This window comes from Girardinichthys multiradiatus, chromosome 4, assembly GCF_021462225.1.
Source record: "Girardinichthys multiradiatus isolate DD_20200921_A chromosome 4, DD_fGirMul_XY1, whole genome shotgun sequence".
NCBI lineage: Eukaryota > Metazoa > Chordata > Actinopteri > Cyprinodontiformes > Goodeidae > Girardinichthys > Girardinichthys multiradiatus.
The window spans coordinates 44,961,989-44,977,908 of record NC_061797.1 but is presented as its reverse complement, the minus strand read 5'-3'; positions in this window follow the sequence as shown (position 1 = coordinate 44,977,908).

Genomic DNA, 15,920 nt, shown 5'->3' with positions numbered 1-15,920 from the left:
TATTTGTAACTGTTGGAGCGCATTTCCAATTTTTCCAGGAGACTATTAGCATTCAGTTCCAATTACAAGCTCTCTAATGGATTTTGACACTGAATCTACTCCACTTTAAAATCCGGGAAGCTCAACTCTACAGATGAGTAGAAGCGGCTCATCAAGAGCTGCCCCAGATGCTTTAGAGATTCAGTGTGACAGCTCCAAACCACATGGCTTCTAGAATCTGACCCACATCTAAGGATGTTAGAGGAGACGGTCAGAGGGTTAGTCGTGACAGAATTTACAAAGAGTAATTCACATTCAAAGCAAGCTGTGCCGCAGGATAACCCCGAGGTCTGAGTCTATTGCATTTTCAATTATCTGGCAGATACTAGAAGTGCTATTCAATAGTTAGTTATTGACTGACTAAGAATTCTCTTGGAATTGCTTACTCTAGGCTGAAAAGCGTTTTTAGAAAATTAAAAGCAAGCTTTGAACATTTTACACTTAAAAAATATTACAGAAAATAATAATACTTTTAAAAGGGTTAGGAATTTTGAATTGAATTGAATTTGAAAAACAGGAATAGTCGTGAAGACCTTGGAATGATTTACATCTTCCCAATTTGGCAGCAAAGCATTTGCTGTCATTATTACCTGTTATGACAAAAAACAACAAACTTTTGGAAACCTGCAATATACTGTGTGCAGGAGACTTTTCTGTCTAAGTAGGATTTGGGAAGGCTAAACAACATCCATAAAGACTTCTACAGAGGAATGGAATCCACCACTGACTGTTGTAATAGGATACTCCGTGGCAGAAGTCCTGGCAGTATTGATGTGTTATGGCATCAGAAGCTTGACCAGCTAATTAAAGTGATCAGGTTGAATGTTGGCTGGGCTATAGAACTATAGAGTTCTGTTGTGGGGATGAAATAATAACCATACTGAACATATATACTCCTTATGAGTGCACCGAGAATTAATTTGAGTACAGCAACAGACTAGCTAATGTGGTATATATACAGACCAATGTATCTAGCAGCATTTCTTGTACATACAGTACATATTTCACCCAGTGTGAGACCAGACTGGGTAACATTGATCTGCCTACTAATCCTGTAATTTGCAATTAACCTAATTGTCAGAATCTGAAAAATAGAGTTGAACTGGGCTCAGTGTAGAACAAAATTGTGGACTATCTAAGAACAAGAAGTACAAAGCTAAATCAGGCTACAATGTGTATGTGGTGCAGATCCATGCAGAGGCAAGAAGAAAGCCTTTGAAGCTTAAGATGGTCCTTAATTTGTGTATATGAAAAAAGCAAATTCGAACTTTAAATATGCTCCATGGTTCATTAAGATAAATTAAAATACTGTCAGGGCTTATTCTCTAGCAAGGAAATTAAAAGTGATCGTCCTACAGATCTTTGGAAAGACATTCAAGAATGAATAGTAATAAAATGTCCTTACCAACACATATTGATTGTGTAAGCAGAGCAGAGCAGATTCACTGAAAACTATGTGAGCAGGAAACCAGACCCTCTGCTTGCGATTTGTTTTGCAGGTTTTTTAATTCATGGAGTGTTACCTGACACATTATTGTCTATTGTTTTGGGGCAACTGTGAAAAGGTAGTAGGAGTTCATCCTCTAACCGGTGGGTTCATTCTGTAACTGATGTATTGCCAGTGGGTTGCTGGTTCTAACCCCCACTCTGTCCGTCTCAGTCGTTGTGTCCTTATGCAAGACACTTCACCCGCCTTGCCTGCTGATGGTGGTCAAAGGGCCCGGTGGCGCCAATTGTATGGCAGCCTCACTTCTGTCAATCTGCCCCAGGACAGCTGGGGCTACAAAGTAGCCATGTGTGAATGAATGGGTGGATGACTGATTGTAGTGTGAAGCGCTTAAGGGTTTCTGGGGACTTGATGATGCGCCACAAGTGCAGGCCGTTAACCATTTTAGTTTTAATTGTGAATGATAAAGCTGGTAACATTAACAGCAAAGACAACTATAAGCCTATAGCTTTGCCTGGCACTCTGTCTAAAGTGCTGGAGAGTGCCATTTCAAACAAATTGGAAAGCTTTTGCTGACTGCTGACAATCACTTTGGTTTTAAACATAAACACGGATTGGACATGTGCATCTTTGCTTTTAAAGTAAGTTTAGATCTATAAAACAGACAGAACACCACCATTTTTAACTGTTTCATTGATGTGTCAAAGTCATTTGATTATGTTAACTATGAAAAGTTATTTTATAAGTTGCATAAGAGGGGTGTTCCCAAATGTCTGTTTAGGATTCTTGCTTTTTGGTATGCTAATCAGCCAATGTATGTAAAATGAGGAAACTCTGTATCAGTTCCATTACTGTGTAACCTCATGTGCAGGTGCATGTGTAGGTTGTCTGAATCTGAAAACTGCATTATTGCCACATTGACCAACCCTGGACAAAGCTCATTGCGATGCTTTTCTATTTTATGGTCTCATTGGTGTTTGAGCCTTTCAAGAAATCATTTTTAATTTCCTGTGTTCTTATTGTTCTTTGTTTTTGTATGGATCGTAAATTGTGCCCAAAATGATTTATAAATAAATAAATAACAAACTGGCTGCACGGTGGTGCAGCTGGTGCACTGTTGCCTTGCAGCACGAAGGTCCTGGGTAAGATTCCTGGCCGGGGGTCTTTCTGCATGGAGTTTGCATGTTCTCCCCCGTGCATGCGTGGGTTCTCACCGGGTACTCTGGCTTCCTCCCACAGTCCAAAGACATGCCTATTAGATTAATTGGTAACTCTAAATTCCCCTTAGGTGTATGAATGAGTGTGTGCGTGGTTGTTTGTGTGTTGCCCTGCGATGGACTGGCGACCTGTCCAGAGTGTACCCCGCCTCTCGCCCATAGACTGCTGGAGATAGGCACCACCTCCCCCGTGACCCACTATGGAATAAGTGGTAGAAAATGACTGACTGACTAAATAATAAACTGACATAAATCTGTATTAGTAGTTAATTGTCTAATCTGTAATTTAAATGTATATACAATTACTTGGTCTTTTTTTAACACTGCACCATTTTGAGATTTTGCCCAGTGTAACTCTTACAGTTTTTTGTGATTTACAGCATTGATATTCAATGTTAATAGTGCTGTTGTAAATTTTTTTTGTCGAATTGCTCAAGTCCCAATAACACAGTTTCAGGAGTTTGAGCCTCTTGACAGTATTGATGATAAGGGCGACAGATTTTTCTATTGTGCTGTATACTGGGTTGTCACCTTCTGACTTGAGCCTAGATTGAGATAGAAGTGACAGCAAAAGAGTTTTCAAGTGTCAAGTTCTCATCTTAATAGCAGGGGCAAAGAATAATAGTTTGTACTGATACAGTAACTAGGTAGACATAGCTTTGATAAGAAATATTGTATATTGTATAAATATTAATATTGCACTATCTCATTCCATCACATTTACTGACACTCCTACTAATCTGTAATTAAAAAATACACAATCAACACAAGCAAATATGTATCACTGTGTACAGATGTTTGAGCTGCATATTGGCACTCTTGTTAGCATTCCTTCCTTGCAGCAAGAAGGTCCTTTGTTAAAATCCAGGCCTGGGGCTTTCTGCATTGAGTTTGCATGCTCTCCCAATGCATGCACAGGGTTCTCTCTAGATACTCCAGGTTACTCCCACAGTCCAGAAACTGGTAATTGTTAATTGGTCTCTTTAAATTGCCCTCATGTTTGAGAGTGTGTGTGTTTGTGTGCCTGGTTGCTTGTCTTGTGAAGCTGGAAGGATTTTTGCCAATAATTTATTTAACTTATGGACATTTGTTATGATGCGTCACCTTGGCAACGGGGTTATTTTTTTTACAACCGGGAGCAGCTGATTAATATCTGAAAAGCTTCAACTACAACCCTAAATCCCTGATGAGTTGAAAAGGAGGCGCCGTGGATGCAGAGCAGGAGCAAAGACATGAGAGAGAAGGACGAAGTTCAAACCATCTCTTCCATTGATTATGATGGGCAATGTGAGATCGTTGGGAAACAAGTTGAATAAACCCCAAGCCCTTCAAAGGATCCCGCCAGAGTATCAAGAATGCAGTATTATGTGTTTCAATGAGACATGGCTGCAGGATCATATCTCTGACTGCAGCATCTCTCTGCCAGGGTTTCTGACCATACGAGCAGACAGAGATTTAAAGAGGAGCGACAAACGTAAAGGAAGTGAACTGGCAGTATTTGTGATCAACAGATTTAATCCAGGACATGTTACTGTGAAATGCTATCTCTGCAGTTCAAATATTTAACTGTTAGCAGTACTTTTTTGTCCATATTATTTACCGACAGAGTTCACTAGTGTCATTTTGGCAACAGTTTACATTACACCTTCAGCTGTTGCCAACACTGCATGTGATACCATAAACTCAGCTGTTGCTAAGCTACAGGCACAAAACCCCAATGTGTTTGTGGCAATATGTGGTGATTTTAACCATGCTTTACTCTCTGCTACCCTTCCAATGTTTCAACAGTTTGTCAGCTGCTCTACCAGAGAAAACAAGACGTTTATGCAAAAGTCAAGGACTCATACATCTCTAAAGCAAGACCTCCTCTAGGCAAATCAGATCACAATCTTGTGTTTCTTTACTCGAAAAAGAAGGACCTTGTTCAGATGCAACCTGTAATAAAGAGAAGTTTGAGAAGATGGTCACAGGAAGCTGAAGAAGCCCTGCTAGGTTGCTTTGAGGCTACAGACTCGGATGCACTGTGCCAGCCACATAGAGACTACATCAATTACATGACTGAATCTATGTCTGACTATATAGACTTCTGTGTGGGTAACACCATCCCCACCAGAGCAAGCTGTAGGGATTGTGTTCTTTGATTTCTCCAGTGCATTCTACACAATTCAACCTGATTTGCTTTGTCAGAAACACCAGCAGACTCAGGTGGAGGCCACAATAGTTGCCTGGATCATAGACTACCTCACAGACCACAGTTTATCAGACTGAAGGGTTGTGTGCCTAACCATGTAGTCAGCAGCACTCCTCTGGAACGTTTTGAGGTCATTGTGCAAATAAAGATCCTTTTCATGAGTCTGTTGTACAACAATAGGGTCTTTAGTCAGAGGCTTCTTTAAATCTGCTGTAAGACAGACTGCTACAGGAAATCCTTCCTGCCCACAGCCATCATGTCTACAACAGCTCTTTCAAGAAACCTGGATAATAGGAGCTAAAACAAAATTTTATTTCTCTTTGGGATGAAAAAAGTATTTTTGAATTGAATTGAATTCTGAATTGAATTGAATCAAATGCTAGAAGGTATATAATTAACATGTCTGCAGCTGTTGCATGCAAACCTTGCACTGTTGTATTTTAAAATTAGTACACTAGTAGTCTGTGAAAAAATATTATTGTTTTTAGAAGAGAAATGTGGGGACAATTGAGTTTGGCTTTCAGTGAAAACTTTCAGTTTTCTTATTTGGAGTGAGATTTGTCTGGGCAGAGTGAGATTTTGAGAACTAGATGAAAAGCTTGAAACACAGTGTGGCAATCCAGTAGGGCTCTATTGATTAATCGAGGTAAATGTCAACTACAAAAAACTATATTTTTGATACAGACCACTGGGCATCAGCCATGCTAATAAAAGTAACCATGTTACTTTAAGTTAAAAAATCCAAAGAAATTATTTTTACTTGCACATTTATTAACATTGTTGGACCACTTGTTTGCTGAGTATTGGATTATCTGCACGTTGTTGGACATCACTGTGCCCCTCCAATGGCATCGGCCATTTTGTACCCAGGACAGCCCGCTCCTACATATCCCATCGAGCATTGCGACTGATATGACTGGGCGTCCCCAGTCTGACGTCACAGGATGCTATATAGGAGGCGCTCATGTTTGAAAACTCGCCTTCTGCTAGAAATCATCTGGTGATTGAAGCGCGTCACTTTAAGAGAAGAATTCTGTGCAGAGTTTCATTCATTCTCTCTCGTTGGACAACGAACCATTCATAACTGAAGTCTCTGGACTAAGAAGGCCAGAGATTTCACTTTGCAGATCGAAGATGTGAGTTAACACGTAACTGGAGACACGGAGTTTCGGAGAGATGAACCGCTACCGTGTTTCATTTTCAAGTTGACTTTGATGGTCAGATCATATTTTTCCTTTTTGTCAAGAAGACCAAAGGACAAAGACTGACCGTTCCCCTGAAGTTAATTGTGGACGCACATTAACTTAATCCCACTTTTCCTCGCTCGAATTCCCTCACTCGGAAGAAGACGACACAAGTAAAACCCATTTTTTTAAATTTCTTTATTAGAAGGCCTGGGCAGGGTCAGAGGTTGTAGAAGCGATCAGAATCGCTGGTTAGGATCTCATGTGTTCTGAATAATATGTGCATGTAACCTTGCTTGTTGAAACTTTGATGTGTTATGTAATATCGGGATCCGCCGTGTCCCCCAGAGCTGTTTGTGTTTACTATCTGAACGCGGGTGCGTTGCAAGACTGGACTGTTAAAACGACCTCATGGTAAAATTCTCCATTTTACCTTTGTCTTCAATCTCACTGTGCTAGCTTGCCGCCAAAAGTTATCAATCCTTTGTGGTCAGGAGTTAGGGGGAAGTTTTATGATCAGAAGACCATAACGACAGTCGTAGCTGCGCTCCAACCCCCACCACTCGCCACCACTCATATCCCCCTCTCCCTTCGTCTGTAGTGCCATAAACTGCTGGTTGACTCAATACATACCCACTACCGTTTGTTGATTTTGCTTATTTAGATGTGTTACCCCTGTGTTTGTAGAATTTTGCATGTTGAGTAGATGAAAATTAATAAATATTCACATAGATAAAGAGAGAGCGTTTGGTGTTTCATTGTGTGCAAAAAGTGATGTGTCAGTCAAAATAAGGTTCAGGTTCCACACGTTTCGGCAGAAACGGTCGATTAAACAGTGACATCTCCGGCAATAGTTATTAATTTTTACGGAGTATTTAACGGTTGTAATTGTCAGAGGCGTTGAGCCACAATTACAACACCAGAAACATCTCTGGTCTCGATTCGTAAATGAGGATTTATGTTTAAGAAATTGATTTTGTCAGATTATGATTTGTAATTATAATTACTGATCAAGATTATTCAATCAATAATCATAAACCCAACAACATTGACTCATTGTATTCTCTTTACAACTGATAGTGATATTGTGATTTATACAGGCCCTACATTTGACAAGCTTTTAAGCAATGAATTAGAAAAGATCAAAGAGAGAGACTTCTCTCCCTTTGAAATTAGGTTTTTATAAAAAAGAGCTCTTACCACTCAAAGAAATAGGCTAAAAAGTCTGTTTGCTGAACTAACATGCAATAAAGTACAGTAAAACAGAATCAGCCATGAATCTATAATGACTTATGGGTAAAATATGTGACCTTGCTCTTCAATTTAAAACAATAGGGTCCTACTTGAAATCCATGTATTTTTACATCAAGCTTGATGTTATTCTGACAATTTATGTCCAACTTAACCTTTTTGTACCCCAATCGAACCACCAACACAATAAAAAGATTGCCCTGTTGTAGCATGTCTTCCTCTTAAACCAAAATGGCGCCGACGATGTCTGCCTCGGAGCTTCGCTCTCTCTTTGTTTGTGTATTTTGTGTGTTTATATGTTTTTCGAGCCATAGTACTGCGGTCTCGGGCCACAATTCTCTGGTCTCATTCAGTAGAGAGGAACTTCTCAACATCAGAGAGCCCTCTCTTGGGATTTTTACACCATCTTTCATCGATCCGAGGTTCACTGAGCTTCTGGCAAGCGGAGCTGCGGCACTCAATGGGATACTGCGCCGAAAGCAGCGGAGGGGGAAACGTGCTTTGAATGCACAGATTGGACTGTTTTCGAAACCTCAGCCACTGACTTAAACCAACTAACTGATGTGGTGACATCTTACATCAGTTTCTGTTAGGACATGTGTGTGCAGACCAAGACTTTCTGCACCTTTGGCAACAACAAGCCATGGTTTACTCCACACCTTAGGAATCTGCGCAAGGACAAGGGAGAAGCTCACAGCAGTGGACATTGGGCGCGGTACAAGCAGGCCAGGAACAAACTAACAAAGGAGATCAAAGCAGCCAAGAGAAGCTACAGTGAGAAGCTAAATAACATCCTTTCTACTGGTGATGCTTCAGCTGTATGGACCGGTCTGAGAAACCTGACTGCCTACAGGAGCCCCCCCACCCTTCCTGAACAGAATCCTCGCCTGGCGAACCGTCTGAATGGCTTCTACTGCAAACATGACAGGAAGCCGTTCACGCCTCAAATCATCTCCTCCACATCCCATTCATGAACAAGTTCTTCCCACAAAGCTACCAACCATCTACCTTCAGATCCTCCATCTGCACTAAAGATCTCCGATGTAAATAGATGTAAATAGGCTCTTTCAGCACATGAAAACAAAGAAAGTTGGAGGACCTGATAACATCTCCCCATCATGCCTGAAAGCCTGTGCAAATCAACTCGCTCCGATCTTCACCAAGTCACTGGAGACGTGTGACGGCCCCTCCTGCTTCAAACGATCCACCATCATCCCAGTGCCCAAGAAACCCACCATCCTAGGATTAAATGACTACAGGCCTGTAGCCCTGATGTCTGTGGTCATGAAATCCTTTGAGCGGCTGGTGTTGAAGCACCTGAAAGACATCACAGGCACCCTGCTGTACCCCCTGCAGTTTGCTTACCGAGCAATCAGGTCGGCAGATGATGCTGTCAATTTAGGCCTACACCTCATTCTGCAACACCTCGACCGTCCAGGGACGTACACCAGGATCCTGTTTATAGACTTCAGCTTGGCCTTCAACCCCATCATACCAGACATCCTCCACCAGAAGCTCACCCGGCTCAACGTCCCAGCCTCCACCTGTCAGTGGATCAACAGCTTCCTGACGGACCGACAGCAGCAAGTGAGACTGGGGAGAATCTTCTCCAGTAACAGCAGATCTATATGTACTGGTGCCCCCCAGGGGTGTGTTCTATCCCCACTCCTCTTCTCCCTGTACACAAATGACTGAACCTCAGCAGACTCGTCCGTGAAACTCCTGAAGTTTGCAGACGACACCACTGTCATTGGTCTGATCCAGTCTGCATACAGAGAGGAGATGGATCAGCTGGTATACTGGTGTTGTCAGAACTACCTGGAACTCAACCCACCCAACACCGTAGCAGCTGTGGACCACTTCAGGTTCCTAGGAACCACCATCTCTGAGGACCTGAGATGGTCTTCACACATAGGCACTGTTCGAAAGAAGGCTCAGCAGAGACTGTACTTCCTGAGGCAACTCAAAAAGTACAACCTTCCACAGGAGCTGCTAGTCATCTTCTACACTGCCATCATTCAGTCTGTCCTGTCTTCATCCATCTCAGTGTGGTTTGGCTCATCCACAAAACAGGACAAGTGCAGACTGCAACGAATAATCAGGACTGCAGAGAGAATAATCAGGGCTGACCTTCCCTCCATCTAGGACTTATACAGGTCTAGGGTCAGAAAAAGAGGTGCAAAAATCTCACACACCCTGCACATAAACTGTTTAGAGTTTAACCTTCAGGCCGCCGTTACAGAGCACTGTTCACTAAAACCAGCCGCCACAGAGACAGTTTCTTCCCCCTGGCTGTTTCTCTGTTGAACATTCAATAGAGTACCAAACAACAGCATACAGATGCTGCAAATGCACCTTTTTATTTATATATGTGTATATTTGTATATTGTATATATGTATATTCTGTAATGCAAAAACAAAAACCAGAGAGCAAAGTGTACCAGAGTCAAATTCCTTGTTTGTATGTACGAACTTGGCAATAAGGCTGATTCTGATTCTTGCAGGAGAGCAGAGGACACCCTATTAAGATTCTCTCTTCATATAAAGCAAAATAATTTTCTCTCCTATGTGACCCGAGAACCGGACTGTTGTTTTTTTTTATAATTATCTCTGTTCGGATTTCATGTTGATGGATTTCTACAGTCTGTTACTTCTATAGTCAGTCATGTGGATGGTAATATTTGGCACACACTTATTTTTAACGTCGCTCAGCTATTATAATCATCCCTCAACACTTGGTCGACTCCATCACAATGACTGACACAGTGTTTAGTGTTGCAGAATAATCAATACTCCAGCTACAAGACTGAACAATGTTGGTCTAGAATGTCAAAGGCATTGACAGTTAGCTACTTTCAATTCAAATAAGGTGAACATAAGTAAATTATCAATATCTTTGTTTGACCCATACTGTCTGCTAGAATGGTTGGCTGGTCTTTCCTTAAAATATGATGTGCATCTCACTTGGTTCCATCTTGTTAATCAGTCATTCTCAAGAGATTTACATCTATTAGCAAGTCTAATCACTTATGTTCGTATTCCATATTAAGATGATGAGCAGCACCAGGCACACTTCAGGCAATCAGTTTTAATGTTTTAGAACTCTCCCTGTGAGTTATACTGTTGTTTTTTTTATTGCTCATTTCCATTTTTCATTTCTTGGCAGCATTTCTTTCACATTTAGACAGATCATTCCCCTGGGTAGGGCACTATGTGTATGAGAGGACATCATTTGCTATTATTGTATTACACTATGAGGCAGATATTGCTGTCATTAACCTCAGAGGAAATCAAGGCTTCTGTTGTGATGACAATAACATCTTAAATTAATTTTTTCTCAAGTCATTCACTAGGCTTAATATCTGTTGTCATTATTGCCTATAAAGGGCACATACTAACAAACTAGGATTTGATCTACAGTGGGGAGAACAAGTATTTGATACACTGCCAATTTTGCAGTTTTTCCCACTTGCAAAGCTTTAAGAAGTCTTCAATTTTTCCTAAAGTTCTCTTCAACTGTGAGTGACGGAATCTAAAACAAAAATCCAGAAAGTCACATTGTGTCATTTCTTAAGTAATTAATCAGCATTTTATTGCATGACATTAGTATTTGATACATCAGAAAAACTAAAACTAATATTTGGTACAGAAACCTTTGTTTGCAATTACAAATATCAGACCTCTCCTGTAGTTATTGACGGGGTTTGCATACACTGCAGCAGGGATTTTGGAACGCTCCTCCATACAGATCCTCTCCATATCCTTATGGTTTCGGGGCTGTCGCTGGGCAATATGGACTTTCTGCTCCCTCCAAAGATTTTCATATGGGTTGTGTGGAAAGGTGTCTTATATACAGATAATGAGTTTAAACAGGTATAGTTAATACAAGTAGTGAGTGGCAAACAGGAGGGCTTTTTAAAGAAGAACTAACAGGCCTCTGAGAGTCTGAATTTTTACTGGTCGTTAGGTGATCAAATACTTATGTCATGCAATAAAATGCAAATTAATTACCTAAAAATTACCCATTGTGATTTTCTGGATGTTTGTTTTAGATTCTTTCACTCACAGCTGAAGAGTACCTATGATAAAAATTAAATAGTTCTATATGCTTTGAAAGTGGGAAAAGCTGCAAAATCAGCAGTGTATCAAATACTTGTTCTCCCCACTGTATGTAAGTAGCAAAATAGATGACAAATTGTTCTGACAGTGACACATTCCTAGATGCATTTACTGCTTAGAGGAAACAACTAGCTACACCTGGCCTGACTGTGTCTACCTGTGACACCTTTATGGAGAGGGGCATCGTCCAAGCTTCTGCTGGCAACAACTTAATGCTCACCCTCTACCAATGATCCACATGTCCCTGTCTTTCAGTGTTTAACCCTTTCTCTCTCCTAGACATGGCAATTGACTGAGCTTTACTGTAACTAATTATATCTGCTCTCTTGCAGACTCTAACCTTGAAGACTGGCTCAGAGTTTATCTGTTCTTTCTTTCTAGGTGAAACGACTAAAGGAGCTACATCCATTAACATTTACGTTTCCTTCCCATAGAAAGTATTCCTGGATCAGTGCTTCTTTGTTCTCTTTGTGTCTCTGCTCACTTCTCTCAAACCCCCAGTCAGTCGTGGCAGATGGCCGCTCGCACTGAGCCTGGTTCTGCTGGAGGTTTCTTCCTGTTAAAAGGGAGTTTTTCCTCTCCACTGTCGCTACATGCATGCTCAGTATGAGGGATTGCTGCAAAGTCAACGCCAGTGTCTGTCCACTGTCTCTACATGCTCATCCGGGAGGAGTGAATGCTGCAAGTCACTGACTGGATGCAATCTGCTGGGTTTCCTTAGACAGAATAACTTTTTATCCAATTTGAATAAATAACTGAATCTGACTGCACTGTTCAATGGTTAGGATTAATTGGAATGTATGTACCTGACTTTTTTGAAGTGCCTTGAGACATGTGTTGTGAATTGGTGCTATACAAATAAACTGAATTTAATTTAACTATACCTAGTATTTTATCCTTAAAAGATGTCAAAAACTATACACAATCAGTAATTTAACCTATCATCTGAGACAGTAAAATCATTTACACTTCACCAAAATACAGATTTTTTTTGTTTTGTTTAACATTTCCCTGTTTTGTTCATCTTTTTTATTCTCATTTATTATTCAGCCATTTACAATGTTTAAAATCATTTACTAACCAAACTGACATAAACAAAAATGATGTTCACTCTTAAAAATGTGTCAGCTTTGTAGAAAGCAATGCACACAACTGAAGTCATATTGGAAAACCTATCATATCTTATCATTGTATGTTTGATGATAGACACTTTCAATATGTCACCATATGTTCAGTGAGAGTTTAAGATCTTCTCTGATGTTTGTAACCGAACATTTAAATGAATCTACATTAAATCTACAAATAAAGTTTCTTGACAAGCTGAAAGACTAGTGTGTTTTGGACTCACTTCAGAGTGTTCCATTTAGGAACTGGCAGGTAACTGGTTTCGGTTCATCAGGTGTAGAATATAAACTATCTATGTGTGTAACTGGAATGTGCTGATAGAGGTCATAAATTGGTGAAGGACAGGGGAGCAGCGGATAGGGAGTGAAGGAGACAGGATAAGAGGAGCCTACTGGAAGTAATAACAGGAAGCACTCCTTATTTGGACATAAGGAACTGTTATGCAGTACAACTAAGTGATATGATATATGTAAAAAAGGAAATGTTGGACACACCCTGGAGACCTAATAAAACGAGCTGGAAGCGGAGAGAGGGCAGAGTTGTTGCTCGCAAGTGTTGGCTGGGGCATCTCTCTCCCTCTGCGCAGAGGCGAACTTAAGCTGATTGTACTTTGTGTTTATTTCACTCTTTTGAAACCTGTGCCCAAAACAACGGACCAGGGGAAGCAGAGACGGCTTCGACATCTTGAGGGCTCGTCCGGGATTTGGGAAAACAGGTGAAAATTGGGATCACTGACAAGGACCAACAGACACCGGACACAGGCTAGCCAAAAACTACAGAAAAGGTAAGCAGAACCTGTTTTATCAAACTCTGCTTTTGGACTTTCGATAGGCTAAATTAATATTGTGTCCGATGTCTTAGTAAGTCTGAGTCTGCTAAAACTTAAGAAAAAGAGTGTCATAAATGTTGACTAGGATTTAAACTGGTGAATAGGATGTTGTTTTAGGAAAATTACAAGACCCCTGGTGGTGTTGTGTGGAAAAATATAGTAGTTTCTTGAACGTGGCACTTCAGAGTACATCCTTGACGGTGGACTACTGTTAGCTTGGTTAGAGGTCCGAGGACATGAGAAACCGCGAATTCTACATATAACTGAGAACAAGACCAGGCAAATACACTGTGTATGAATGCTGATGAGTAACGGAGATATTTCTCTGCGAAAACTCAGATTACAGACGTCTGCATAAGCACAGAAGAAACAATATAAGTGGTGGAAATAACACCGTAAAAGATAGAAAGTCCTGTGAGTTTGAGGAGTTAAATAAATGAGCTGTGAGCTGGACACATCCCCAGCAATACCAGACAAGATTAACAGTTTAAATGAATGACCTGTGAGCTGGACACATCCCCAGCAAGACCAGACAAGATTTACAGTTTAAATGAATGAGCTGTGAGCTGGACACACACCCTGGCAAGAACAGACTAATTAGAAAAATACGAGTGAATGAAAGCTGTTGTGTGAGTGGGGAAGAACGCCAAGCAGCGAGTGATTCCCATTGCGGGTTAAAAAAAAACGGTGTGAAAGGCCCGGGGACTGGATAAGTGTTCGGTCTGGTAACCTGACGGTGATAACAAGGACCGGCCACTGAAAACAGGCTCCTGGGGGGTGGATATGTTCTGGTGTCTGGAGGGTCAATTAGAGAACCTTCAATTAGACCGGGAACTCGGGACATAGCGTGCCATACATCCCAGTCGGCCAGAACTGAATGAGTGAGTGACTGAGATAACGCATTAAATATATCTTTTAGAAAAAAGGATAGTAGTTGTCATAAGATGGAAGGTGAATTTTATAGAGAAACAGATGATAGCGGATGAGGACAGAATGGTCCATGGAAGAGCATAGAGAACCAGCTGCTAATAATGAAAGCTGCTATTAAAAAATCACATGAACATAAAGAGGAGCAGAAGTTGGTTAAATGGATGGATTCTAAAATAACTGAAGAATTGTCAAAAGATGGAAAAAGCAAGACAGATAAAGAGAATGTTGGCAAGTGGTTCTGGTTGAAGATGAAACAGTCAAAACAGGAGAAAGAGTTGGCTGACAAACAGTGTAGAGACAGCAGGTTGTTGGGAAGAGGAAAGTGGAAAGAACTTAGAGACAAGGCAGAAAAGGATGAAAGATTCCTGGTCACCCGCCTGAACTCTGTGCCTGTTGGGGACGACCTCCTGGTCGCCCGCCTGAACTCTGTTTTTTTGTTTCTGGCCCTCCATCCGAGGCCCCCCTCCACCCACCCTGGTTGGGTTGTTTTTTGTTTCGATCCGCTGGTCGTTTTGGGGGACGGGGAGGGCCGAGAGCAAGGGGATTCCAGAGAGGACCACAGAGGAGACTGGGTAGTGATGATGTGTGTTACTACTGCAATGAGCCTGGACATTGGGCCCGAGATTGCCCACATAAGAATGGTCCACCAGGAGGGTATGGTATGGGTGTTATGGTCCCGCCATGGCTCCTCCGGCCCGTCCATACAGAGGCAGAAGTGGCCCCACCCGCGGCGCACACGGACCACAACTCCAATTACCGGCCTGGGACGAGCTTAGTCTCTGGCCTGAGCACCACTGAAGGTCCCCACCGACCCCAGAAGACAGCGGAACCCCTGCTGTCTGTGACTGTGTCCATAAATAGCCTTCCTTTCCTGGTGGACACTGGGGCCACATGTTCAACCATCAAACAGGTTCCTCCAAACACACTCTCCACCAGGACTACAACTGTCATGGGGTTCTCGGGGGCAAAACAGGTCCTGCCATATACCAAGCCCTTAAAGACTGAAATTGGTGGACAGACACTGAATCAAAGTTATCTAGACTCCACTGACACACCAGTAAATTTACTGAGTAGAGGCATGTTGATAAAAATGGGAGCAACCATTTTATGTGGGAGTGATGGACTGCAGGTTCACCTGCCCAATGGCACCCAGTTATTTTGTGGCAATAACACTTCTTTTTCACATGGACAATACCTCCTCCAGCCACTGCAGGACTCAATGGCTGACATATACCGGGTTTTGCTGCAACCTGAAACCACCGCGCACAGAGGCATTCTCTCGGCTTTCCATCGGTGGAAATCCTGGGTCTCCACTCTGGCGCCCTATGTACCTCCTCCTGACCCCCCGCATGTCACCTTATTTTATGATAGAAACAATTGTGAATGCTACCAGGAAAGCTTTGCTGATGAGTTAGAGGGTACGCACTGGGACAGTGTCACCACAGACATTTATGTAGCACCAGAAGGAGTGGTGGACGAGGTTCACTTGGCTGAAGAGCAGGAAGTGAGGTTTAGGATGTGGTCTGATGGCGTGCCTCATATCTCTTTGGCTCTGCACCCAGGTCATGAAGCACGTGAACTTGGAGGT